Raw genomic sequence first — 26,594 nt, forward strand, 5'->3', positions numbered from 1 at the left:
AAAATTAGCTTGTTTACAGATTAGTCATGTATCTCTAAGAATAAGAAATGTCGCCCTCTCCTAATTCAACCAGTTTATCCATGTCCGGTCAGAAGCTATATGCATCAGTCTAGCTTTACTCATGATCAATTAGCTCAACTTCACAAATTCCAACAAAACCCAATAATGTGCCTGTAGAAAGACTGGGTTTATAGTATTTCCTCTGCTCCCTTCCTTGCCCTGCATATTAAAATATTACTATCTGATTCCAGTTTCAATGGGGAAACCTCCATGGTGCCAAAGGAGTGCATGTGCCGATTTCCCCACTATGATGGTTGCTCCAGTAATCTTGGTATTGTGGCATGTGTCCCAGTTACCATAGAGACTGCATACACTAACAGTGTAGCATTAAGATTGGTGGGGAAGACACATTTCACAGAAGCTTTTTTGGAGGGATAAAGATAAGACACAAGAAAGAAAGTGAGGCTGCCAATAAAGAGGCACAGCAAAGAGAAGTCCCTGACAATCATAGATTCTAGAAATTCAGGACCACAGAGATGACAACTACTACTATAGAACCAACATACATTTTCCATTCAAAGGCTGCCTCTATTGGGAAAATTCCAAGTATGAGGTGAGAGAACACATACAAAATATTTTAAAATTAAAAGGTAAATAAATGAACCTACTAAAGTATAGAGGTGACAAAAGTGGTATGGCCAGAAAACTTATTTAAATAATTCAAGTCAAGAAAAAAATAAGTAATCTAAGCTCAATAAAATTGGAAGTTATATTTCTGTAGGATGGCTGACTTACAGAGAGGCTGGCCCTCAGGGAGTAACTTAAGTTCTGAGTGCCTCTGGTTCCTTTACTGCAAATGGAAAGAAAAAAAAAAATAAAGATGACCTCCCTCTCATTTGTTTACAGAGATCTCCTTAAATATCCCAATGGTTTGTGTTATGACACATGAATATGACCCTTGCCAGTCAAAGAAAATATGACAAAAACTCTTAGAGACAGGGTAAATTAGGGGACATTGTTCATGATGTAAATAGGCTTATTCTATAGTTTCTTAAAATAATGAGAGCTTAGAGTTCACTAATGGTGGGATCTTATGTATGAGCTTTCTCTCTGCATTCAATTTTGAGGTGTTTTGTTACAGAGATCACGCAAATATCAATGTAAAGGGTTCAAGTGTTTAATTAGAGATGTTTTTAAATAAATAGAAGGCTGGGGATAGGATGTGGGCTGGTGTAGGGGATGTATGAGAATGCATATAAGAGGAAATTAGTCTAGGAAAATGTCAGATAAGTGATTAGAAGTTCCTTGATGTCCAGGTCACATCTAGCAATGTTTTATCACACATACTTCACACTGCTATGTCCACTGCCCACTGGATACCTATGATTCCCAGTTTTAATGATCATCAATATGTTAATGTCTCTCAAATCAGGAGCTTGAGCCATTAGTTCTGTCCTGACCTCTAGCTCTCTATATCAAAAGACCTACTGGACAATTCCAATCGGATATCTCAACATGGCCAAAGTTGAATCATCCTCTTCTTCAAACTTTCTCTTCTTATGTTCCTTATGTGAGCAAATAGCATTACCAATCACCCATCTGCCCAAGCCCCATACCTGAGAACCATCTGTTGCTTTTTCATCACCCCTCAAATAATCACCAGATTTGTAATTCTCATGTAATTTCTTTTAATAACTGAGGGAGGCTTTTGTGCATAGAGAGCGATATTTACAGTTAATTGGGTTTAAAACTATTATGTGTGTGTGTATACCTCTTTGTACATGTGTACTAGACTCTCTTGGTCTAGTAATTTCAGTATAAAATAAGAAGAAAAAAAACTTTCAGGAAGGATGAGGTCACTAGGTAGAAAATTTGGAACTTCAAACTATTTCAACTGTCAGTCAGGCAATTGGAAGAATGAGAGTTAGGGCCTGATCTGGGAATATCTTCTGGAATGATTCTAACAAGGTCACCAGTGGATACACTGAATGTCTTCACAGTAACTCTAACAATGAGGGATTCTCCGTCTATGTCCTACAAAGGGACTTTCGCAACTCACGTCTTCTAAGTTCAACTTGTTTCACACTTACGCACTTCTTTCACAATCACTTTCCACTTTATAGCCTGATAAAGATAGGCAGTATTTTGTTTTCCCCATCAACCAGGCTTCTTCATTCTAGTGACCTTTTACTTATGGATGTTTCTCACTTTTCTAGGTCTCCTGTTCCCATTGTACCACATTAACTCAGGCCTCTGTTATCTGTCACTTGTGATATTTTAACAGTCCACTGTACTATGTTCTCTTATATTACGGAGCCTTTGCACAACTCGCTACCTGTGTCTAGAATGCTCATATTCCCTGATAAACATTTACCAAATGAAAAAAAAAAACAAGTACTTTAGATGTTGCTGCTTTGGGTGCTGAACAGAAATAGTGGCTTATCTAATATTCTGGATAAACCTGAAAAAAGTGCACTTACTTTCAAAATTAATTTTGAAGAATCTAAAAATTTTGCCATGGAGAATCAAGGGGCCCATGCCACGATATTAAGTTTTACATTTAATAAAAACACCTGCAAAGTCAGGGAAAGAAGCACTCATTCTTTTTTCATTCTTCCAGCAAATATTTACTGAACACCTTTATACACCAGGTACTGTTCTAGACACTGGGGATTTCTTAAAGTATAAAACAGACGAAAACCTCAAAAACCATACAACAAAACCCAGCAATCGTTGGGCTTACATTCCATGGCAGGGGGAAGTAAATAAGCGAATAAAACATATATCTAAAGGGAGTAAATGCTGTGAAAAGAAATGAAGCAAAGTGGGGGGCAGGGAGTACATTTTTAAATATGGTGGTTATGAAAGACATTCTTAGAAATGAAAATTGAACAAAGACCTGAGGGTGGTGAGTAAATAAGACTTATCTGGGAAAAGCATTACAGGCAGAGAAGAAAGCTGGTGCAAAGGCCCTGAAGTGAAATCATATATGATAGGTATGGAAAGCAAAAAGGTCAAGGAAGCTTGAGAGGAGTGAATGAGAAATCAAGTGTTGAAGGACACAAGTTAATATGGTAAACAATGTGTATGGCGTTTTGGACTACCATAAAGGCTTTAGCTTTTCCTTTGAGTAGACAGGGGCCATTGGAGACTTCTGAGCAGAGGAGTGACATGGTCTGAGTTACATTACATACATTACAAAGAAGCACTCTGGCTACTGTTTTGTGAGTAGACTATAAGTGGCAAGGCCAGAAGCAGGGAAGATAATTAGGAGGCTATCAAATAATCCAGGCAAGAGATGGTGGTAGCTTGAATCAAGGTAGTAGTGGTGGTGAGGATAAGAAGTGGTAAGATTCTGAATGTGTTTTGGAGGTAGAACTGCAGAATTAATTGATAAATTGAATTTGTGCCAGAAATAAAAAGCTAGGAGAGAAATAAAAACTTTGACTTGGAGGATGGAGGATGGAGGTGCTATTTACTAAGATGGGGAAAACCATATTTGCTGAATACAATGAATAATTCCATTGGGGGGATATTGGGTACCCGATGTCCATTAGGCTCACAGTGGAGGTGTTGAGTAGACTGTTAGATATGTGACCCTAGAATTCAGGGTAAAGGCCTGGACCAGAGGTATGAACTTGAACTATAACCTGGGGTGTGACTCTGAAGGAAGTGAATGGAGATAAAGAAGAGAGGAGGTTCAAGGACTGAGCTCTAGGACCCTCGGTGTTTACATGTTGCAGAGATGAGAATATACTAGCAAAGGAGACTGAGAAAGAATGGCCTGTAAGATGGGGAAAAAGTCAAATGAGTGTGGGGGACTGAAAGCCTGCCAAGTGAAGAAAGTGTTTTAATGGTACAAGAAGAAGGAACCATGGAAAACAATGCTGGCAGATGGGAAAAAACAAAGACTGAATTAGTTCATGGATTTGGCAACATGGAAGTTGCTGGTGAATCTTAATGGTGGGTGCAGGTGCTAATTAGAGTCAAGAGAGAATTAGAGTAGAAGTGGAGAATGTCAGTAGTGATGATAAGCATTTCTCAAGAACCTTGGCTTATAGCGGGAATCAAAGATATGGGGTAGCAGCTGGCAGGGTGTGGGGGCTTAAAAAAGGGTCTTTTTTAGAATGAGAGAACTTACAACATGTTCGTATGCTATATAGGGAGTATTTGGAAGATAGGGGGAAATTGGTAAAATGAGAGAGAGGGGAGGTTTTTCGGGAGCACTGTTTATGAATATGTGAGCGGGGTGGGGACTGAAGGCACAGCGAGGGGTGTGCTGAGACAGGAGCGCACAGGGTTTGTCCATAGTTATAGGGGAGAAGGCAGTGTGTGGGCATGCATGCAGATGGGAGGGTAGGTGTGCTGGAGAGCCAGCGTTCATACAAGTTCTTTTTTGACTGTTTCTATTTTCTCCATGAAGTAGGAAGGAGGGTCATAAGTTGAGAGTGAGAATAGGGAAGGAATTGTTGGAAGTCTGAGAGAGGAAAAGAGATGAAATGCTCTTGTAGGATATGGAGAAGGACAATATTAGTGCAGGGCAGCACTAAGAACCTCTTGGAGTGATCGAGAGTTTACAGGGAGAGTCATCAGTTTACTTCTATGCTTTTCCCCAGCCACAGTCAGCTGGCATGCAGGCCTACAACAGGCATGGAGTTGCATACGATCACTATGATTAGGATTTGCCAGGAGAGGACAGTGAAGCAAGAGAAGGTCAAGGAAGTTAAGGCGTGTGCAAGAAAAAGATTACAGTCATTGTCCAAAGAATCTAAACTATACAAGGAAGTGAGAATACGAGGGGTTAAGGGTAGAGCTGATGAATGAAAGGTCCCTGTGTGTTCTGGAGTTGTTGCAGTAAGGGGAGCTGCGAAAATATTAGGTGGTGGTTGAAGAGTGGGATGCTTGAAATTGAGATCGTGGAAAAGTTGTCATTATCACTAATGAAAAGGTCAAAAATGTAACCACAGAAGTGAAAAGCTACAGTAGGGTGGAGGGCAGATGATGAGACAATCAAGGAATTGAAATGCAAGGTATTGGGAGGATTATGTATTTAAACACAGACACTGGCCTCACTTTACCATCCTACCTGTTTCTCCTTACGCTCCTGCTCAAACCATCCATCTCCACTCACCAGGGGTGTTTTATAGCTTCCCTCAAGCACTCTGTTGATTTCCATCCTGACAATTGCATCACATTTCTCCCTGTTTTTAATGTCAGTTCTCCACACACCGATTCAAGTCTCAGCTTGGGGCTCATCTCCTGGATGGCTTTTCCACAATTACTCTAAGGCCGGCTGATTTCTCTCTTCCAGAAAATTCTGCTATGCCTAATAACATCAGCTGCCTTATCTTTTCTAATTGTTGCAGGTGTGTCAGTTTTATCTTTTCACTTTGAACAGAGGTTTGTTTTTGGCTCAGGGTCCTGACTTATATCTATAGTACACTCCCTAATGACTAACATAATGTAGGACAGATAATGGATGTTCAAAAAAATACCATGGTTGCATTGGATAGTTTCACTGGCTTCTCTCTTCCTCAACTGACAAACTTGACTCCTGTCCCATCTTTTATTCTGCTTTTACCTAAATCTGACTATTCTTCCTGCTATATAGATATTGTGTTTGAGACCAGGCCCTCTGTCCACCACAGAGAATTCTACAGCCTTGCGCTGCAATTTCCATAACTAAATCATTGTCTTTGCCATTATTGTTCATGGAGTCTCTTGGCAATTTTAGTATATTCAGGACATAGCTGCCAAGATCATCTTTCTTCTTGGTTGATTTGATTCTTTTTTTTTTTTTTTTTAATCCTTGCAATTCTTTTTCATCAAATTTTATGTATCCCCTTGGGGTTTATTTTTCCTTGGCTCCATCCTTGGACTGGTTCTCCTCCACTTTTTTTTTTAGTATGTTGGGTCCCTGCTTTTCACTTGATTTGCCCTTTGTCTCATTTGAGGGATCAGCTTTCACACCTTCTTTCAAACCACCCTGTATATTTAGAATAGTTTCTCAAATAATATAAAATTTATAATATTTATGAATAAATGACACAATGCCAAGATATGCTGTCTCTTCTTTCAAATAACATCTGAAGATGCACCTGCACCACTGAGTTCTATATTTAAGATATTGAATAAGTATCATTCATCCATCTGTTTTCATTCTGTCTTGCATTTTTCAGGACCTGCTTAAGAGTTGTATTGTGAGGTCTTTGAGGCTAGAGCCTGTCTGGCATAGTTCACAAACTGGCCTTTGCTCTATATATTCATGCTTCTTTGACAAATAATAAATAATAATAATAGCCCACTGTGCATTTTTACATTCCACTCATAAGTCCCTGGAAAAAGGAAAACTAATAAACAGGGATTATAATAGAAACACTGAGACAAAACTAACCTCTTACCAGGTTTTGCTACAGTAACATAGACTTCTATAGACCGATATTCTAATAAATAATTACCTACTTAAGTCATTTGTAAATTGTTCCTTTGCCAACATTATGTATCATATCAAATGCCTATGTGGTTTATAGGACAGGGAAAAACAAGTAGAACATTACAGCTATGTGGGGGATCGGAGCAAAAGCAGCAAAATAAGAGGTTTACTCTGCTGGGTGCACAGTTTGTCAGAATTAGTCTCACAAGTAGAACTACTTGACAGAAAATGTGCCTGCTCTCCAGCTTCCCTCTCCCCTCCCCTCTTCCTTCAGCACTCCACAGCTTTTTTCAATAATGGAAGACTGACTTCCTTCCTTCTTTCCTTCCTTCCTTCCTTCCTTCTTTCCTTCCTTCCTCCTTTCCTCCCTCCCTCTTTCCTTCCCTCTCTCCTCTTTCCCTTCCCTTCCTTTCCCTCCCCTTCCCTCCTCTTCCTCCTCTGCTCTCTCTTGTCTTTCTCTCTCTCAATCTCTTCTTTCTTAAATTTTAGGTGGGAAGTATATAACTTCATGTGAAAAATCTGTTTTCCTGTGGATATAACAAATGTTCTGCTTGAAGCTGCTCTATGAAAATGGCAGTATGTCTAAGGAAAAAAAGAGAGGACTGTGCCTAATGGCTGGAGCGCCTCCCTATTTACCTGTGGATGAGCTCAGTCTTCAAGTGAAAACCAAAATGTGCCGATCGCCTTGTTACTGCAGTGGCCACTAGATGGCAGGTCCAAAAATCTGACTGGAGCCTCACAAAAGGGCAAATCTTACATGGGAAATAGAATGTTTCTGGCATATAGTCTGGTATTGGTTTATCAAAGAGCCTCTTCTCTTTGCCAAACATTGGGTGGATAAGACAATATCCACATTACTTCACAGGGAAGCCTTTTAACAGCAAGGTCTGTCATCACAATACTCACAAACCCTCGTCATTAATCCTGAATGTGCCACGTGATTCCTTATTGGAGGAGGAGCACATTAGTGTTCACATTTTCCAACCCAGATACAGCTGGATCTTGAGCCTTCCATCAACAAACATTTTCAGATCTAGTGTTTATAAATGTTCCGCTGTATTTCATTATCTAATGGTCTTTGTAATACCTTGCCATAATCTCAAAGGTATAAAAAGTAAGTATCTAACTAACCTGCCTCTGTAGAGACACATGGAGAAGACCATCAAACAGGCTGGGTGGGCAAAACACATGTCTGTACTCTGTACCATACTTAATATCTATTTACCAGTAGATCCAATTGAGTGTTTTGTATCTCTGTGTATACCTATCTGCATCTATACCTGTATCTATAGCTTCTTTTTTCTTTAAAGATTTTATTTATTTATTTATTCAATAAAGAGAAAATGAGTGGTAGGGGGAGCGAGAGAGAATCTTAAGCAGACTCTATGCTGAGCATGGAGCCTGACTTGGGGATCTATCCCATAACCTCGACAATTGGACGTTTAACTGACTGAGCCACCCAGGAGCCCCTATATCTATGTTTTCTATAACAGAGACTTACAATATATTCATGTTGTTTTTTAAAAAAAAGAATGTTTATATATAAGAGACGTATTATTTAATAGAAAAATAATTAAGACTCATGATTGAAACTGACATGAATAAATTTAGGACAAATTCTTTGTTGTACTTTGTATCATTTCCATTTTTTTTGCACTGAAAGAGGGGGCTTCAAGAAGTGGATCTTATGAGACCATAAAAGAAGTCAGTCTGAGGCGAATTATTATGCAGATAGATTGAATCCCTCCCTCCATAGTTTTCTTTATCTTTTTTTTTTTTTTTTTTTTTGTTAGCAGATTGTCCTGATATAAATGATTTTACTACATGGACACTGAGCACTTTTCTTTATCTTTTAATTAAAGAACTGACCTTATGGTTTTTAAAAGTAAAGAATCACAAGTCTGAGATAATTTATCATTCTCATTTAAGAAAATATGTTCTAAAGTCAATTGTATTTTTGTACAAAAGCTGTGACATGCATTCTGATATACATTTAAGCATTGATGCCAATTAAAATTTTATAACAATGAAAGCAACACAAACTCAATTATAGCCATCTGACTAACTAACCACTAACCTCTGGTTTCCTCTTTCTTTTAAAATTTAGGTGAAAGACTAACATTAAGCATGCTGATTGCATCTACACTTGCTCTTATATTTGGACTGTTAAATACCTACACGAGACATGAGAAGAATAGGACATATACACTGGCCTTCAGAATTAAAAAAAAAAAAAAAGATTTTTTTTCATAAGAAGTAAATATGGACTATCCTGATTATCATAGAAGAGATTTTACGTCAGCACTAGCTGACTTCCTTGAGCTTGGCAGTAGAATTTAAAATACGATGACAGAAAAAAAATTATGATGAGGCTCCATGGTTATTTCTACATAATTGTGGTGACTGGAATTTAACCCTTGTTCCTCTCCTACAAAAATGCTACAACTTGTACCTTCCTCATAGAAAGAGCTCTGGAAGGTCAGCTGAGGCCTGGGTTCTACCCTGGTTTCGACAATGCCTCCCAGGGTGAGGCCCGGATGGCATGAGCTCCCTGGGCTCTTCTTTCTTACCTCTGAAATGAGGTAGGGAATTAAGGGAATTAAGGAGAAAGCCTGTGATTCCTCTCTGTTTTAACGTTTACTATCCAGTGAGGTAAATTAGTATGCATTGGAGATTTTTTTCCCTCTGAAATAGATGAATTCTCTTAGATGAGAGAAGAGTGTCATCAGGGAGCTTATATTGAAAGCTAACATGTCCCTACCACCATTGAGGACCCTACCCATGGAGGTGAGGTTAGAACAGCTCCTTCCTTCAACCCTCCCTTTTCCCCTTCTGTATCACTCTTCTGTGGATTCCCCCCATTGCATGTTAAGTCTAAATCCCAACCTTGGGAACCTCCCTGAGCTCAGGCATGAAAAAAGCCCTTTGCTTTTCCACTTGGCATATAGCTCAACTCCATTTCCCAGCCCTCTCTGCAGATGGCTATAGCCTTGTGACCAAATTCTGGCCAGTGGGATGTCAGTAGACATGACATGAGCTGCTCCTGCCCTGGTCCCAAAACATTCCTTTGCCATGATTGCTCTTTCTCTTATGAGTGTTCTGACTGGAAGTCACACCCAAGGTGACCTTGGAAACTGAGTGAAGATGACAGAACTTCTGTCAACCTGGTTCCTTGGCCAGTCTCTACATGAGCAAAAGAGAAACTTCTATTAGGTTAAGCCACGAAGATTTGGAGGTTTATGTGTTATAAAAACCAATATCACCTTAACTAAGAACTCCCCTAAACCAGAGATTGGCTTTCTCTCCAAGATACTTTATTTGTTTCTTTGACCAAGAAACGAATTTTCACAATGTAATGAATTCCTCACTGGTGTGTAAGATCTTCAAGGACAGTACATGTTTTATTTACTTTCTCATCCTCCACAGAACTGTAGTTGAAAAAACGTTGAATACAACATAACTGGTTTGGAAATTATATAAGGTGGTTAAAAAAAAATTCTAGCTTTTTGTCTTGTCCTATTTAGGTAGCAGGTAGGGATGGTGGGTTTTTCTGGCATTGAAATGTTACTATGATATCCACAGCCTTTTAATGCATCTTGTGGACTACCTTCCTACGAACTGTGCTCCCAAAATAAAGTGCACATTAAATATTTTGAAAAGTTAAAACAACACCAAAGGGAGGGATAAGTGAAGAGATAAATTGAGAAATATGAGAACTAAGGGATTTAAAAAAAATGCCATAAGTTCTATGGGGCTTCTACTACCACTACCACTAATGAAATTATTTGCCTTAAACTATTACCTCAAATAAAGCACTGTATGTTTGGTACCTTACTCTCAGTGTCAGTATTAACCTCTTTTGAGCCAAATTCCTTAGACATTTTCTGTTTTATATTTAGTTGGTCTCACCACAGGCCCTCTCTGCAGCACCTCACCCTTGGTTTCCTCAATATTGGCCTCGTTTTCCCACTCTCTGTCACTGACAGTCCTCTCTCGTCTTTTCTTTGGCTCCACTTTCTTGTCCATTCGTTGAGTACTAGAATTTTTTTCTATTCTGCACTGAGTTTTCTCCTCACAACTTCTAGAATCACGTCATCTAGTCTTTTATGGCTTCACCTACTACTTCCTGACAAGTAACTCCCAAATTTCTGCCTCCAGTGCAGCACTTTCTCTGGAGCTCCAGACGTGTTGTCTATGGTCCCTGGATATTTTGAGAAAATCTAAACATCTTGCAGCCATCTTAAATACAAGTCCCAAATCAAAAGCATCACTTGCCTTTCTTGGCAAATCTCTTCTTTTTCCTCCCCTGCTATCTCTCTTGGCAGATGACATCAAGTTAGACACTTTAAACTTTCCTTATCCTTCTCTTCTGCCCCTTATCTAAATTAGCTACTTAAGTTCTAAATCCTAATAGTGACTTTATGGTTCTTTTGAGACTTTTAGCCTAGGTTTGAGGACTGGAGAGAGTTGAAGGCCAATTAAAAATTGGACTTCTTTTACCTCAATGTCAGAGACTTGCTACTATAAATTTCTTCACACAAACACATAGAAAATCCCAGAAGTATGGAAAGACAAAAAGAAGATTTTCAGACCCTTCCATTATACCTGAGGTATACTAGAAACCAGCAGAGAAGCACAAGAGTAAACATTATCACGTTCCATTTCTCAAAACTGGGACTGCTTTGAAATGAAACTGAATCAACGAAAGGAAGGATTTTTGCAGAAGTGACAGGAGCTTTTTGCTCATCACCATTCTTTCAGTGACCTTGGCAAAAAAAGAGTTTGAAGAATGTCCCTGAGGGCTAAATCTACACAACCTCTAGGCTCAAGATTTTCATTCATTCCTGGATCTAACTATAATAAAAGCTCGCAATTATTTTAAGTGTTAGGTTTTCCATTGACATTCAAATGAGATTTCCTTTCATCTAATCAGTTGCTTTGATTTCTTGGTCCTAAAATTCATTCTTCAATGTTTTCCACAATTCTTCAACATCAGTAATAACTTTCTATAGCAACTGCGGTCCTTTTTCTTTCCCTGGTGATGTATTTATCATCTATTACACAAACCTCCTCTTTGCTTCCTCCCTTTGCACCACCAGCTCTAACATCTTAAATTTTCATTTGACATACTGCTTACCTAAATTATTTCATGTGTGTTCCCATCCATGGAAATTCATTTTTGTGTGACATAAATCCCTACCCTATTCTATTTCACAGTAATAAAACTTTATACTGAATTGCCAAAGAGATAGGTAACCAAGCACGCAGTTTAAATTAAGTGCAAGATACACATGTTTGAATATTCTGCTCTCTGTCTAAGATGTGTAGAGACAGGTCCTGTTTGTGTCTGAGCATTCTGTCTTCTGACTCAAACTGTTGGAGTTAAATCATGTAAAAACAGTTTTTTTTTTTTTTACTTTGATTCAAAAGTAACTTCAGCTATGCAAAAAAAAAAAAACACAGTAAAGAAATAATATGTGTATTAAAAAAAATCTCTTCTAAATAATGATTACAGTTGGTTTCAGTCTATGAAAGATGCTCCATGACTTGAGCACATGCCAGTGAAATTAAAACTCTTCCAGGGTTGGCACTATCATTGATTGTTGTCCTTCAGTGCCTTTAATGGTTTCTAGTCCTTGTCCATGTTAACCTTTGCTAGTTGTTGTAGCCATGGTAAATATCCTATTTATTGGATTTTATTAGCATTTCAAATTTTGACATTTGGAAAAGCACAATCCTCCTTCTTTTTCATCTTGTCATTTTTAATGTATAAGTGTCCAGCCTTTTTCCAATTTCAAGTTTCTCTTTCCTAGCTTCAAGAGATTATAATTTTGGAAAGTCAGAATTACTTTGTTAGTCTGTGGCCAGAACATTTCAATTCCATACAACAAAATTTCAGTCAGAGGCATCATTCATATGATGTAAGCATCAATGTTTACTTCTGGTGCAACTGTTTGGCATTTTTGGCAAAATAAGTTTTGGTCGAATCACCTACTGATTTATGTTGATTCTCCACCATTTGTGGTGATATGCTAGTTATGTTGCTAGACATTTGCAAAGCACTGTAAAGTGTTCAAAGTGCTGCTGCAAAGTTCTTATTTGACTCCCAGCATACATTGTGGCTAAGCAATCAGACAGCACACCCATTTTATAGATAAAGAAACACAGGAACAAAGAATATTATTCTGGAGCATGCACGGTAAGCAACCAAGGCCAGAACAAACTCCTATTCCTGTGTTCTTTCCTCTACATCATATGACCATTATTTACTTATTCTTGCTTTTCAAATATCCAACCATCATGCTCTCCTCTGCCCTGCACTAGTATCACTCCTGTCATATTTATTTGATCTCTTTCTAGACTGTATCCACCCTTCTGGTTCACACAGTCCTCACTTAGAGCTACTCGAGGACAATGTTGCATCCATGCCTGTACCTCGAAGGCTCTGGTGAGATCCTACTACGTGTTTGCTGAGTGGCTCTGAGCTATAAGTGTTCATCTTCTCTTGGTCCTAAACTGTTTTCGACCCACGCTTTTTAAGAAAATGCTGTAAACGTTCACACTATTTGAGAGGGAGGCATTTCATCCATGTCTTGAGGAGAAGAATGGAAAATCAGGGGAGTGAATAGCTTATTTGAGAGTATCCAGTGAGTTTGTGACAGAGACCTACAGAAAGGCAAAAACGAAGCCAGGGCTCTTCATGCTCAGGCTGTCTCTGTGCCACAGTCAAAGGCACTGGGACTCAGAAGACTGGGAAGGCTGTGTGAGCAGCATGGACAGTGTTGCCACATCCCTGGTACAGGCTACGATTATTTAAAAGAACTGTGGTAAACTGGACATTTTGTTCCTTTCTAATTTATCTGTGTTCCTGTAGCCATGTCTCCACTTCTAAACACTAATCACTTCTCTAGGTGAGCTTAAGTACCTAATTATTAAGAGCCCTCCAAATTTCTAGTGCCATCTTCAATACAGTTAGTGCCCTTTCTGTCCCATTTGCCCCCTGTGCTTGGTACGGAATCAGAACAGCAAATATCCCTAATGAGGAATCATGATACAGGATTAAATTTACAAATTAAGCAATTCCTTTAGTTTTTTTATGTCAATTCCTTTCATCTTGGAATCCCCACCCTCCATTTGCTTAAAATGCATCCTACTGTGAAACTGAAAAAAAACAAAAAACAATGCTGTTATGACAATTCAAAGAGAAATACTGAAACCTAGAAGAGACTCTTGTCACCTGTAAGCACTTGCATATAGCATCAGATAACCTAGGCTTCCAGGGAATGGTAGGACAATACATTAGCAGATTTAACATTAATCTCCAGAATCCCAGATTTATTTCCTGTCCAGGTTAAGTGCTCTTTTGATTATTATAGCAAAAAATAATACAAAAAATCGATTACAACCATTAATGGAGGCTTAAAATATTAACTTCCATAGCTTTAACCCAATATCTATAATTAAATGCAAAAAAGCTAAGTTAATGCAATGTTAAGGTTGAGCTTCTAATTGCACAAAAGTCATGAAATTTAAAATTAAGGTGTCTAGTGCCACTCTCTGTCAGTTCTACAACATTCCTCACATGATTTTTTACAATATATGTTTAACTTAAATGTGTCAGTGATGGAGTTCCTTGGAAAGAATATAAAACACAATAGATTAGAACTGAACTTGTAGATGTCTGCTTAGAGTTTTATGTAACCAACAACACTGGGAAAGTGCAATTATTTTAAAATTATGATGCCCCATTTGAGTGATTATCATATTCCTGTTTAGGAATTTACCCATTTCCCTTACAAATCCTTTAACTTTCACTTCTGATTACAAACTAGCTATTCCCTGGTGAAGGAAAGAGAATTTATATTTAAAAAACAAACAAAACAACCTGTGGGTTGTGATAGTATACATGTGCCAATTCTTTCAACACATGACAAAAGGTATTCATGTGGGACTATTATTTAAGAAGAATAAGTAACTCAGACTACTCAGGTTTATGGGTACATCTAATAGAATAAACAAAGGCTCTAGAGATGGGTAGATAGGGATTCAAATCCTTTAATGCTACTTACCAGCCAAGGTGACTTTGAGCAAGTTACAAGAGTAATCATACCCACTTTGTAGGGTGATTATGAAGATGAAATGAAGTAATATATGTGAGACAGGCTTTGCAAAGCTCTCTTGGAGTTTATAGCACCATAGCAACTATTACCATTAAAGAATGAATAACCATAATTTAACTATCATGTAGCTATCCATAGGTACTTTTGAAACACAAAACAATGATCATCGAAAATTCATTTTATTAAAAGGTTCATAGAATTCTTTTTCATAATAGTTTCCTAAGGTTAAGTATGTGTCTACGGCTTATTATTGAGTGTCCAGATATGTTCAGTACATAATGCATCGAGGTATGTCAGCTACTTCTGAAGGCAGGTGAGTGAAATGAATTCTTGAATACTGGACTGCCATGCCCAACATTTTCTTCAAATTTTATGAAACATTTGTGTTTAAATAGAGAATATGCCGGGGAAATTCTAGTCCAACATGCAATTTCGACAGAAAGTTATAAATCATAAATATAAGGGCTTAAAGCTAAAGTGCCACCTCAACCAAAACAATAATAAAAACTCCTAAGTGCATTCTGGCAGGAATAAATACAAGCAGCAAAGCCTGTTGTGGACGGTGCAGAGCCCAGGAAGGTAACCAAGTGAGTAAACAGCTAAGGCAGGATTATCCTCATTTGGGAGGAATCCATTCCAGACAGGAATTAAAGGGGAGGGGGTTCAGGAGGGAGAATGGAGGTTGGGGGGAAGGGCTTTTGCATCTGAAAGCAGCTAAGTTATCCTGTGGAATGAAAAGGAAATTTGTTTTTCCCTGTCAACAGTAATCTTGTTTGAGGTCTAGCAGACTGGTACACAAAAGATACATGTGTTCCACCTACTTGGTTTCTCTCCTTTGGCAGTGAGGTACACAGGCAGGGTTCGGGCGAATCAGACCCACTCAGAATAACATAGCCAAATTCCCTTCCAAAGGTATAAATACTGATTCTTCAATAGCTTTATTCAACAGACAGATAACTTATTGCATAGTTCCTGGCACATTCACAGCCAGGATTTGCTCCTGGGAGTACTACAATGCAAAAAAAAAAAAAGGGGGGGGGGAGTGGTTTAAATGAAAGGCAGAGATAGCTATACTGAAACTGTGAATCACAACTTGATAACAATGATTGAAACCAAAAAATCTCACATACATACAGTACCCAGAAAAACATAAATAACCAATAATTTCCGAGTCCTATTGGCTTTTCCAATGTAAATAAATGGTGTAGATGAGATTTTTGAATGGAAGAATAGGGTGAAGAATTGGATCGGTGAGGTCAGCATCACGTATCATCTCTGACTACCTATGGTCCAAGTTGCCATTCTTCTTGGCACTTGATTTTCTAGACAACATGTAGTAAATTCACTATAAAACCTTTAGGTGATATAAATCCTATTAGAAAATGGGCTGTTTCCAGAATAACCCAAGGACTATGGCTATCTACACCCAAGACATATTTCCCAAGCTTTTTAACAACATCAGCATATATTTATAATAATACACTTTATACTTTTAAGACCAAGACTAAAGGTAAGGTTTCAATGGTCATAAAAACAGAAATGAAAGTAATAACTATTTTCCAAGAAAGAAAACAGTTCTCTGTTTATAATAGCTTAACTCAAAAGTCTTTTGAGGTCTTTTTCTTTAGAGATTTTCATGCAAAATTTACCTTTAAGAGTAAGCATGACAAGTCTCAGAAAATAGATAAATATTGTTAATTTAAATACTTCCTTCTTATTCCAGGAAACCTTACAAAACTAAATGACAAATGAATTAGATGCAATTCATTCATTAATTCAGCAACTATTTATTGAGCACCTACTATGTCTGGCACCAGGTAAGGCAGTGATTAAGAGAGTCCAGGTTTCCGCTCTCACAGATAGTGTCATAAAATGGTTAACTCATGGCCAAAAAGGCCTTTCCATATACCCTCAGAAAGACAGTCATTCTTTGGGACCAAGATATAAAATTTAATTCTCATTCTTTTTTAACCCTAATATAAAATTATATTCCCTGAAGCAACCCATGCATGGCCATCAGATTTTATTAGGTGGGCTAAAATAATCAGAAGAAGACTTCCTTACATATCAGTTGACCCCATGGGACCTCTAGAGAGTCTGTTAAATTTTCTAATGAAGAATGTTTGAAATCCGTAATATTGATGGCTTCTCTCCTTTCCTGATTCATTGATAAATCTCAAACACTGGGCTGGCACAAACCAGAGCAAAATAGTACATTTTGCACAGTGTAAAGTGGTGGGTGTGGATGTTTTGGGAGCCAGTCAGTCTCTGGCAGCTGACTGAGTCACACTTGTGCTTTGTTGCCCACTTACATCTTCAGAGAGCAGCTTGGGTGGGGATGCTCGTCAGATGTGCTCATTTAAGGACAAACCCATCTGATATGATAACAACGTTTGGCAAGCTTCCTCTACCAAATTGTGAACCTGCCCCCTACTGCCTCTGAGAACTACTGCTTGTCTGGGAAACCTAAGACCTTTGATGTTCTTCACAGAGTAGAACACATTCAAGGCCTCCCAACTCAACACCCTGCCTAACAGTCCTGAGTGCTTTACCTGTTCCTCCAACATTTTTAAGCTCCTGGTCTGGACCAGGAGATTATGGATGTGCAGCAAGTCTTTCTACAACATACAACTATTTTTAATCATAACTGAAGAATCCAAATGTCTTAATGAGATCTAATGGTCACATATTTCATTAAGAAGCCAGCAGCAAACATTTGTTTGCTGCTGTAGAAGTTTTTTTTTATGCAGAGTTCTGTATCATACTTAAGAAAATGTTCTCTACTTCCGTAAGAGGCCTATAGTCTTGCTGAGAATGAGGAAATGACATAATGTATACAGGAAAAACGGCTTTCAGATTAACATAAAAATGAGTGCACAAAATATATAAAGTCTTTAGGGTAATCAATTGATAAAAAAATGTGGAAGGGAGTGGTGGATAGGATATGTTTACTGAAGTGAGAGAGAAGAGCATCATATAGTGGAAAGAGCATAAACAAAGGGAAGTGGGAAAGAGTGAATCCCCCCAACATGCTAAAGCAGGGTAATGAACAGAAGGGTCACTGCAGGTGCATGGAGATAGATAAGGGACTGACTCATGTCCCTCTGGAGGTCCAACTGGAGCCCTTGGTCATTCTATGTTAGAGGAAACAGAAGATGATGGGGACCTTGGAGTTTGGGAAGAAAAAGAGGACAAGGTGAATAACTCGTAAGAGAGGAACTGTAGAGCCAGATGAGGAATTTGGGTTTTAATTTATAGGTAGAGTGAAACAGTGTAGGTTCCTGCGTCAAGAAGTGAGATGAGGAAAATGATGGTGGGAACAATTATTTTAGGTGCTTAAAGGTTTTATGAAAACATCATGAAGGAAGGATGACCTATTCTAAATTCAGAAAGGAGATAAGGGCCATCCTTTCCAAGGCCCACTGTGAAGTCTTGGCAATGAAAAGAAAGAGGCCAACTGAAGAGAGATTGTTGAAGGGGAAATTGACAGAATTTTGGGATTCACTGAATGGGAAGGGAGGGGCAAGAAAAGAGACTTTTGGAGTGATCCTAGTGCTAGGGCCTAAGGACAGTAACTGGGAAAGAAAATGGATGGCTGGAGTGGAAGATGCTTTGGGCAGTGACCGGATATTCACATGGTATGTGTGTAAACTACAGACACGCAGGTCAGAGTTAGGAGTAATGCCTCATTTTCCCTAATTTTATGTAACAACTTACAATTTTCATTAAATTACCCGATTCTTTACTAAATAAGTATTTATTAAGTGCCTACACTATATGTAAGGACTATATGTAAGGTTTACAAGATGATGATACTTAAGGTTTACAGTAAAGAGATTCAAAAGTCCCACCATTATGGAAAATGGTTTAAGCCTAATTGCAATGTTATTTAAAGGGTGCATTTTCATTTTTTATATTATTTTCTATTGTTTGTAATTCTTAAGCCAAAGACATAGTAGTGCTTTAATTGATGACAGATGTGCCATCTCAGGACAGTTTATAAGCAAGTAATTTTTCTTAGGGTACTTGGCTATCCTTTTTTTTCAAATATCTTTTATGCATTTACATGAAACCAGTGAATAAGGTGCCTTTACAGCAGGTTTAAATTTATATGCAGACCAGTCCTGATCAAAAACCATGTGGTTCCCTGGAAGGGATATATGTGTATGTGCATGGTCTATGCCTCACTCAGATTTTGGGCTTATTGCCATGGAATCAGAACTGCTGTCACTTACATTGTGGATTCCTGCTTGTTTGGGGGTGAGAGGAGAAAGGAAAATTCATGCTTATTTTGCACAGAGCACTGTGCAGGAATCTAATGGCTTTGCTTCTCTTTATCCTTTACTTGGTATGATGAAAACTTATGGGAAGTCTACCTACAGTACTGATCTCTTATATCAACTCACTTTTCTTACGCAGCTGATACCTAAGGAAGTAGAAAGTTCCAGGAGATCAGTTAATCTCAAAATAGAGTTCATCTACAAGTGCACCAAGAGGAAACCAAGTTTTAAAAAATGGCTAGATTAGTCCTTCAACAATAATATAAAGCAAAAAAAAAAGCACAGAAAATGTTTGCAGGAATCACACTTCATAATTATTAAGATCTGAAACTTACTTTGAAGAAAATCAGTCATGGACAAGAGAATCACTTCTTCACAGAGGTTAAAGGGAAGAGTACCCAAAGAAATAAATGAACATATGAAAACCTCTTAATATACCAAGGCACTACTATATTTATTTCTGACCTTTGGCTACTGAGAAAATATGACGAATGATGATTCTATAATATTCTATATAATGGCAGAGGTTCCTCTTATTCAAGGAAACAAAAAAGAAATTTCACTAAATATCTATCCAACCAAAGAGAATTTTGCATTGATTTTAGATAGTCTAGTTCCCCAGTGCTTATAACGAAGGTACAAATAATACCTTTTCTTAAGCATGCCACCTGTGTGTTAGCGTGTTAAATATTTTCTTTAAGAGGGAGTCACTGCTAATTTTGTAGGGTATGATCTCATCGAGTGGGACAATTATATACAAAAATTCTTCTATCAGTCCTATATTTCTACCTACTTTACTAGAGTATTACCGAAATAATGGCAAAATCCTGTTAAATATTCAACGTGTATCTTCACTGCTAAATTTTTCCACCATGGTACTATTACTAGTACCACCATGGCTCCTCATATCTTAAATCCATGCAGTATAATCCATTCTCTTCTACAGCATCGTTTCCTTTTTGTAAACAGAAATTTGGCTTTCACACAGCAATTTCCACCAAACTATAAAAGTGCTAATGATGCCCGATTTAGGACATAAACAATTTACTGCTGTCCTCCTTTGAGCCTTCTCTTTTTTCATTTCTCTAATCATCATACTAAGAATATTCTTTCCTAGAAAGCTGTGGGCAGGGTTGATTCCATAACGAGTTACAAGTTGATTATTTTTAATTTTTATTTTTTTCATTGATGCTTATATTAGACTTTGGTGAACCTGTAAGTTAAGCAATGACTTCTAACTTGACATTTTTCTTGTTTGAGTGATGGATCCTAACTATTCCATTTCTATTATTTTTGCTTTAATCACCGTGCTTCCACCATTTTCCCAACATAGAATGTTCTTTCTACTTCTATATATCTTCTTAATTATTTTTCCCTCACTTATCACATTCAATCTTATTTTTCTTACACAATTAAAATATTTCCTGAGTACATTTTGGTTCAGTGGTTAGTTGTATTTACATCATTATTCCATAGTTTGGTTGATGACTTGCAAAGAGCATATACATTTATCAAACTGATTCACACTCACTGCAAATGGATTGAAATCCAAATTGCAAGTCGATTTGTTTAAAGCTTTGTGTAAGCATCATACCAGACAAGTCTGACATTCTTCAATTTTATTTCCTCTTCATTTATGGAGGAAATCTTGAAGACAAATATGTTGTTTTAGCTTTCTAGTTTTTTGTTTTGTTTTGTTTTTTTCGTTGTCTTTAAAGGCTTTCATTCATTCTTTAGGAAGAAAATGATAATTTTTAAATTTTTTTTGGTCCCATTCTTAATCTCTTAATTCCCTTCCAGTTCATATATTTGTTCTCCTTTTTAAAAGACATAATTTATGAGTTATCTTTTGAACATATGAAGTCTTAAGATGATTTTTTAAAAGAGGATCTGGAGTAAAAGATGCCTGAGCATCTGAAACAAAGAGAGCTTGTAGACTCACAAGGATTAAAAATTATTTTTATTGTCTAATTTTGAGTTTAAAGACATTCTTATTTATCAGTCTATCTTATTAGTAATATGGGAAATTCTCAAGAAAAATTTCTGCTTCTAATGAAAGAGATTCAATTTGTTATAATATTTATAATACAATTTTTAAATATAATAATATTTATTGAGAATCTCCTCTAAGACTTTATATAAAGTAGTTATTTCACCTGAAGAATCATACCTTGCAGAGGGAGTAGAGAAATTACAGAAAATGATGCAAATTAAGTACTAAGTTTCATAAAAGAAGCACCAAAATGTTGTTAAGGGGTCTTTGTAGGAAGAATGACTTTTGCTACAGAGAGAGCTGAAGAGACGTAGGCCAAAAACTTCATAAAGGTAGTGGCGTTTGAGATGGGTCTGAAGGATAGATAACATTTGACACAGAGGAATGAAGATGGGGTGTATACCAACAATCAAGTAAAGAGTGTGAGACCAAAAGTGGGCTATTCAGAAAAAGAAAATGCTCTTCTATGGAAACCATAGATAATATTTTGGATTTTATTCTTAAAGACTATTCTAAGCAAAGCTGCCATTTATCTCATGGTTTTCAGTGGATAATGTTCTTCCAGCCCCTAAGGTATGCTACTTTTGAAGTCAGAAAGGTTGTAAATAGATGTAACAATGTGACTAGACAAGCCTTCGTTTGCCCAGATGTTTTTGTAAACTTTTCAATATGGTCTTCAAGAACTACAGTTCACAGAACTTTTATTATTTTAGAACACTTTTCATTCTATAAAAAAATGGAAACTCATATGCAGCTAAAAACATGGACATTCTAGATACCTGGGTATCTATTTACTATTATAGCTTAACCATATCTCCTTATTATTTTGTCTCTAGCTAAAGTTCTCTGGGACTAGACATCAAGGATTATCAAATCTCATCCAAAAAGATCATGAAGTTTAAGGACAGTGGTGCCTTTTTGAAGTTTTACTTGACTCCTTCTGTTTTTTAATTTCTTTTAGTTATTCACTAATGAACTCTACACTACAACCATTGAAATAATAGAAAAGTTACAGAGACTCAAGTAAATAGTCCTATGGCCAGTTTCCAAATAGCCCGAAATTAATGGAGGAAATGGTTAAAGTCAAAAGAGTTTTTTCTCTGACATGGATTTCTAAACAATATAATTATGGTTCACTCCATGGTTATGAGCTTTAGGAGCTCCCACAAAAAAGTCTTTGCTGCAGATGTGGCCACTGGCTGCACTACCAGACCATTTGATCCATGTTTGTAGTTGTTTCAAAACACACACACACACACACACACACATTTACATACAATCTCCTTGGGTTTGGTAGAGTAAGACAAAGCTAGGCACAAAGGCCAAGTATTTCAATATGGTCTTTCTCTATTTGCCCTCAAGACAGAAGCTTAGGAGTTTAATACATGTGAAGATGGTGCTATTGCTTTGTATTAGCTTTTTGCCCTCAGAATGATTGTTTTCAATAACACTGTTTAATATAAACAGAAAATTAGTCCAAGTTGGACAACTGTTATTGGGTCACCTCAAGATGTGTTCTCAAGATAGCTTCAAAAATTTACCTTCTTTGTTCCAAATTATTTCATGGGACAGTTATATGGTATCTTGTCAATAAAACAACTGGGAGCAATGCCTCATGTTCAGTTGGGCATTTAGACTCAAGAAGCAATCCAGTGAAGACTTTACCATAGGACTGCCAAAACTACTGGCTCTTAGTGACACGTAAAAGACTTTAAGAGCTCTACTGTATTGTATTCTATATAGATGTATGATGTGGTGTGCAAAGTATTAACACTTTATGAGCACAGTAGCTCAACTTTGATCAATTTCTGGCAGGTACATTAAGTTATTTTGTAGGAAAAATATAACAGATTAAAGCATAATTTAACTTTACTTTTTCCAAACATGTAATCTCTTCTTACCATCCTTCTTAAAGTGTTTCTTTGATATTTGGCAGATCAGTGAAAACAGAATTTTGTGTTTGATTATGTGTACATTTACTACAAATATACCAGGCTTCCTTTTTTCTTATGCTATTAGAAATGGATTCTAGCTTTCCTAACCCAACCTTACTGTGAGGCTGGTCAAATTTATTTAAATACCATAAATTCACAGTATAACTTGTTTGGTACATTCCTTCTTCCTATAGTTTGAAAATGTGCTGTTCAGCACTGAAATGACTCAAATATAAAAAGATTTTATTTCAAGAGAAGCACAGAGTCCATCATCAATTAACTTTGCCCTAATGGAATTAATACAGTGTACAAGTTCAGGAATGGGTAGATGAGAAGAGGAAGGGAGAATGAAACTTATTCACTCCCTTGCTAGGTTCTGCAAAATAGCTTCCTTATTCCCATAATGTGACATTTCTCTTCCTTATTTCTAGCACAAAGTCACTAGCCTTAAAAATCTTCTACATAGAGGTTTGTGTCTTCCCGTCTTTATAAAAACATAAAGATGAGCTTGCTAGAAAAAGATGTTTTCTGCTAAACTGTAGTATCAGATTGAACAGTTACCAAGCACAATTTTGAGGAGGTAGTCATAACTTCATACTACCTTTCTATCCCAGTCTGCTTCACAGATTTGAGGATGGGGGTCACAGCTAGCTTATCCCTTTGGGTTAGAAAGCCTTTCCAGATGAGGTCATCATTTTCATTACTCTGTTTCTTTCTCTCTCACTAGAGTGTCTTTCTAGAGGCAACCGAGGACCTCTTTAGTGAAATATTGAAGGCAGGGGATGCCTGGAATGATTAAAAGAAACAAAGCTTTCCCATAGCACTTGTCCTTTTCTCTGTAAGGAGATGAGGTAATATATAATCTCCTTCCTATATTACTACCACAAGGGCAATTTGTGGGAGGAAGAGATGGATTTCTGGGAGTGAAATCCTACGGCATAGCCAGGGCTATTTTCAGAAGGGCTTATCTTCAATACCCTCATTTCAGAATTGGTCTCTCTGCTCAGAGCAGTACCTGGAGCAGCACTGAGAAACCCCTATCCTCAAGGTAAGAATGAGAGTCGATTCCTTGCTGTTGAAATATCTGATGAAGAAAAAGGAAGATAAAAAAAAAAAAACAACACAAGAGATTCTGCTAATAAAAGGTGATGCATAAGAATAAATGTCAAATCTTTCTGCTATTTCTCACGTGGTTTGTGTGTGACACCTCTATTTGATCTTTTGCTCTGCAGTTCCCACCGCCTGACCACCTACACATGTAATCTGGACAGACAGCTAGATTGCTTATATATAAATTAAATAGCCTCAAGTGCCAGCAGACCTCTGCATCTTTTTAATACCCCAATAACTGCTTCAAGTAGGAACAGTTACAGAGAACCTTACTGTAGGACATGGAATTCGCACTTGCCAAAGAAATCACTGCACGTGTAAATTAGAAACTAATCATCACTTCCTCTCTGGATACAGTGGCAGCTTTGCCTCAGAGTTTATGTTGAAATATACATTTTTATGAAATATTTCTCACTGTAGTCAGCATCAATTTAGGAGTATCAAACACTGAATCCCAGTTCTAGCACACCAGAAAACCAGAGAGGGAACAACTGAAAAAAGGGAATTGACAAAGGCCTGGACTTTTCTTACACTTTAAGGAGCTAATTGTATTTGTAAATGCCTAGTTAAAAGCCTGACAATTGTCAGTGACAACTGTCACTGCCAGGCTATTCCTGGGTTTCTTCATCATATATTTTTCCCCAAAGTCTCTCGTAGAACTGAAGGGCTTCCAGAGATGAAAATGAACTTGACAATCATGTTGCAACTCAAACAGATACTGATTCTTTTCGTCACTTTTTAATTCATTGCAGATGGTGTAAATGGGATGTTTACTGGCTGGCAGGTAATGAGTCTTGTTGTAGATAATAGTGATGGACGGAATCTCATGCCTGTTGACAGCCTAGCATCTCAGCAGCTGTATATGGCTATCACCCATTGCTTGGCAGCACATACAATATCGTGACAGGATGCAAAGTCAAGTCCATTTCCCCCAATAGAAAAGATGATTGGTACACCTGAATCTCACTGGGTCACATACGAGTTGCTCTGATTTCATCCTCACTGTCCACATGAGTAGACAGTCTAAGATGTGATCTAATGTCTACTGCTCTAAAAGGAAAATGTAATCTGTTTAAACATCCAAACACTCCTCTTCCCAGGTACTGCCATTCATCACAACTGTCAGTGCTTCTGTGGAAGAGTAATGACCCTCAGGCATGGGATAATGCTCCATAGGGGCCTTATGAATGCCACTGCCAAGCGCAGAAATTGATCGGTTTTCAGTGGGGCTGGTATGTGCATCATGAAAGACCTGCACTTACTCACTAAATTACAAGTGGCTGTTTACCCCTTATACAATAAAGCCTGGGTTAGGGAGCCACAGACCCTGCTGATTTTAATTGTCCCAAACATGTGAGCACTAGATTTGGACCCGTCAGTGAGATAGATTTAAACAGCTTGAAACTGAAGTTAGATCAGAGTCATTCAAAAATATGTTGGAAGATAACACAGGTATTGTTGCCTTCCACTCCTCTGCTTTTCCTTTTTTTATCCTCTCTCAATGGAAGGTAACAACACCCCACCATCCAATATAAACACAATTTTTAAAAAAAAAAAAAACAGAATAAGCATGCCAGTGAGAAGTTAACTGTTTCCTACCTGTGGGTTTCCCTCTACTTCTGGATTTGTTCACACATTGCTTCTACAAAGTAGGATAAAGATGAACAGTTACGTAATATGAACTCATTATTTTCAAAGTATCTCCCACAAGTCTTGTTTCCTCACTAACCTATGTGGGCCTTTTTCTTTCAATCCTCCCTACCCTCTCAATCTCAACTGCATTTACTATCAAATCTTGTTGCAAGATAGGCTATCTTGCATTCTATAGACTATTCGTACCTTGGTAAATGCTCTATCACTATGAAAGCTTCATCCAAAATATCTCTCTTCCTCAGCTCTCATTCTTTTGAAACCTAGATATTCTCTTGTGATCTCGCTTGATCCTATCTCCCTCATTCTAGTAGTAGTACTACCTCTTCAGGGCTTTTAGATTCTAGAAAGGGCACCATATTTTTCATATTTCTGTGATGTGATTTCCTAATACATTTTTGACTTCTAATTTCTGTTCTATCTTTTTTTGTTGACAACCTTAATAGTATTAAACACTTAATCAGTACAGTTTAATTTTTAGTAAATAAGTTTTGAAAGTCCTGCTATTTTATTAGATCCTATTTATTAGTCCTGCTATTTTATAGATTTTTATGCTTTTCCTTTTTTAGGGTGCAAAACAGAGACAGCGAAAACCGAAGAGAAAATAAATGGTACCCTTCAGGATGTAGCATCTATATTAACTCACAAAACATTGGTTGGTCTTGCCTGGGGAATTTTTTTCCAATCTGTATGAGTGGAATGGCTCAAGATAAATAAATGAAAGGAACCAAATCTTTTTTCTCACATTGACTCATTCCATTTTTATGAAAATTTACCAAGTAATGAATCACTCTTATGAAATCCTTACAGTTTGGGGAGCTTTCGTACTTGGGAGATCTCTGTTCCCTTGGCAGTTCAGGGTTATGCCCAACTTAACTATACTTTGGGTGTTCACAAAATTCTGCTTATTAATATCTCTAATGATGAGACTTAGACACTTTCTTGGGAAGAGAAACTCCCAATTAGAGAGATCTTAATAATTAATGAAATATACCAATGAGATAATGAAATTGGGAGCTCTCAGTTATACTGCCAGAGATGGAGAAATTTTTTTGAGAATTAGGAATATGCTAG

At 37.4% G+C, this 26,594-nt stretch overlaps 1 protein-coding gene and 1 long non-coding RNA gene across 30 annotated transcripts in view; one reads left to right on the plus strand and one right to left on the minus strand.

Moving 5' to 3' along the window:
- ZBTB20 (zinc finger and BTB domain containing 20) overlaps positions 1–26,594 on the minus strand; it is a 750,813-nt gene that overhangs the window by 182,538 nt on the left and 541,681 nt on the right. The window lies entirely within an intron of this gene.
- On the plus strand, positions 437–26,242 carry LOC119867333. Of its 2 annotated transcripts, XR_005383341.1 has the most exons (4): positions 437–613; positions 23,749–23,808; positions 24,623–24,654; positions 26,090–26,242. It is a non-coding gene; the product is annotated as an uncharacterized LOC119867333 (long non-coding RNA). The 2 variants fall into 2 exon arrangements; XR_005383342.1 differs by lacking the exon at positions 24,623–24,654.

The sequence above is a fragment of the Canis lupus genome, chromosome 33, assembly GCF_011100685.1.
Source record: "Canis lupus familiaris isolate Mischka breed German Shepherd chromosome 33, alternate assembly UU_Cfam_GSD_1.0, whole genome shotgun sequence".
NCBI classification, from domain to species: Eukaryota; Metazoa; Chordata; class Mammalia; order Carnivora; family Canidae; genus Canis; species Canis lupus.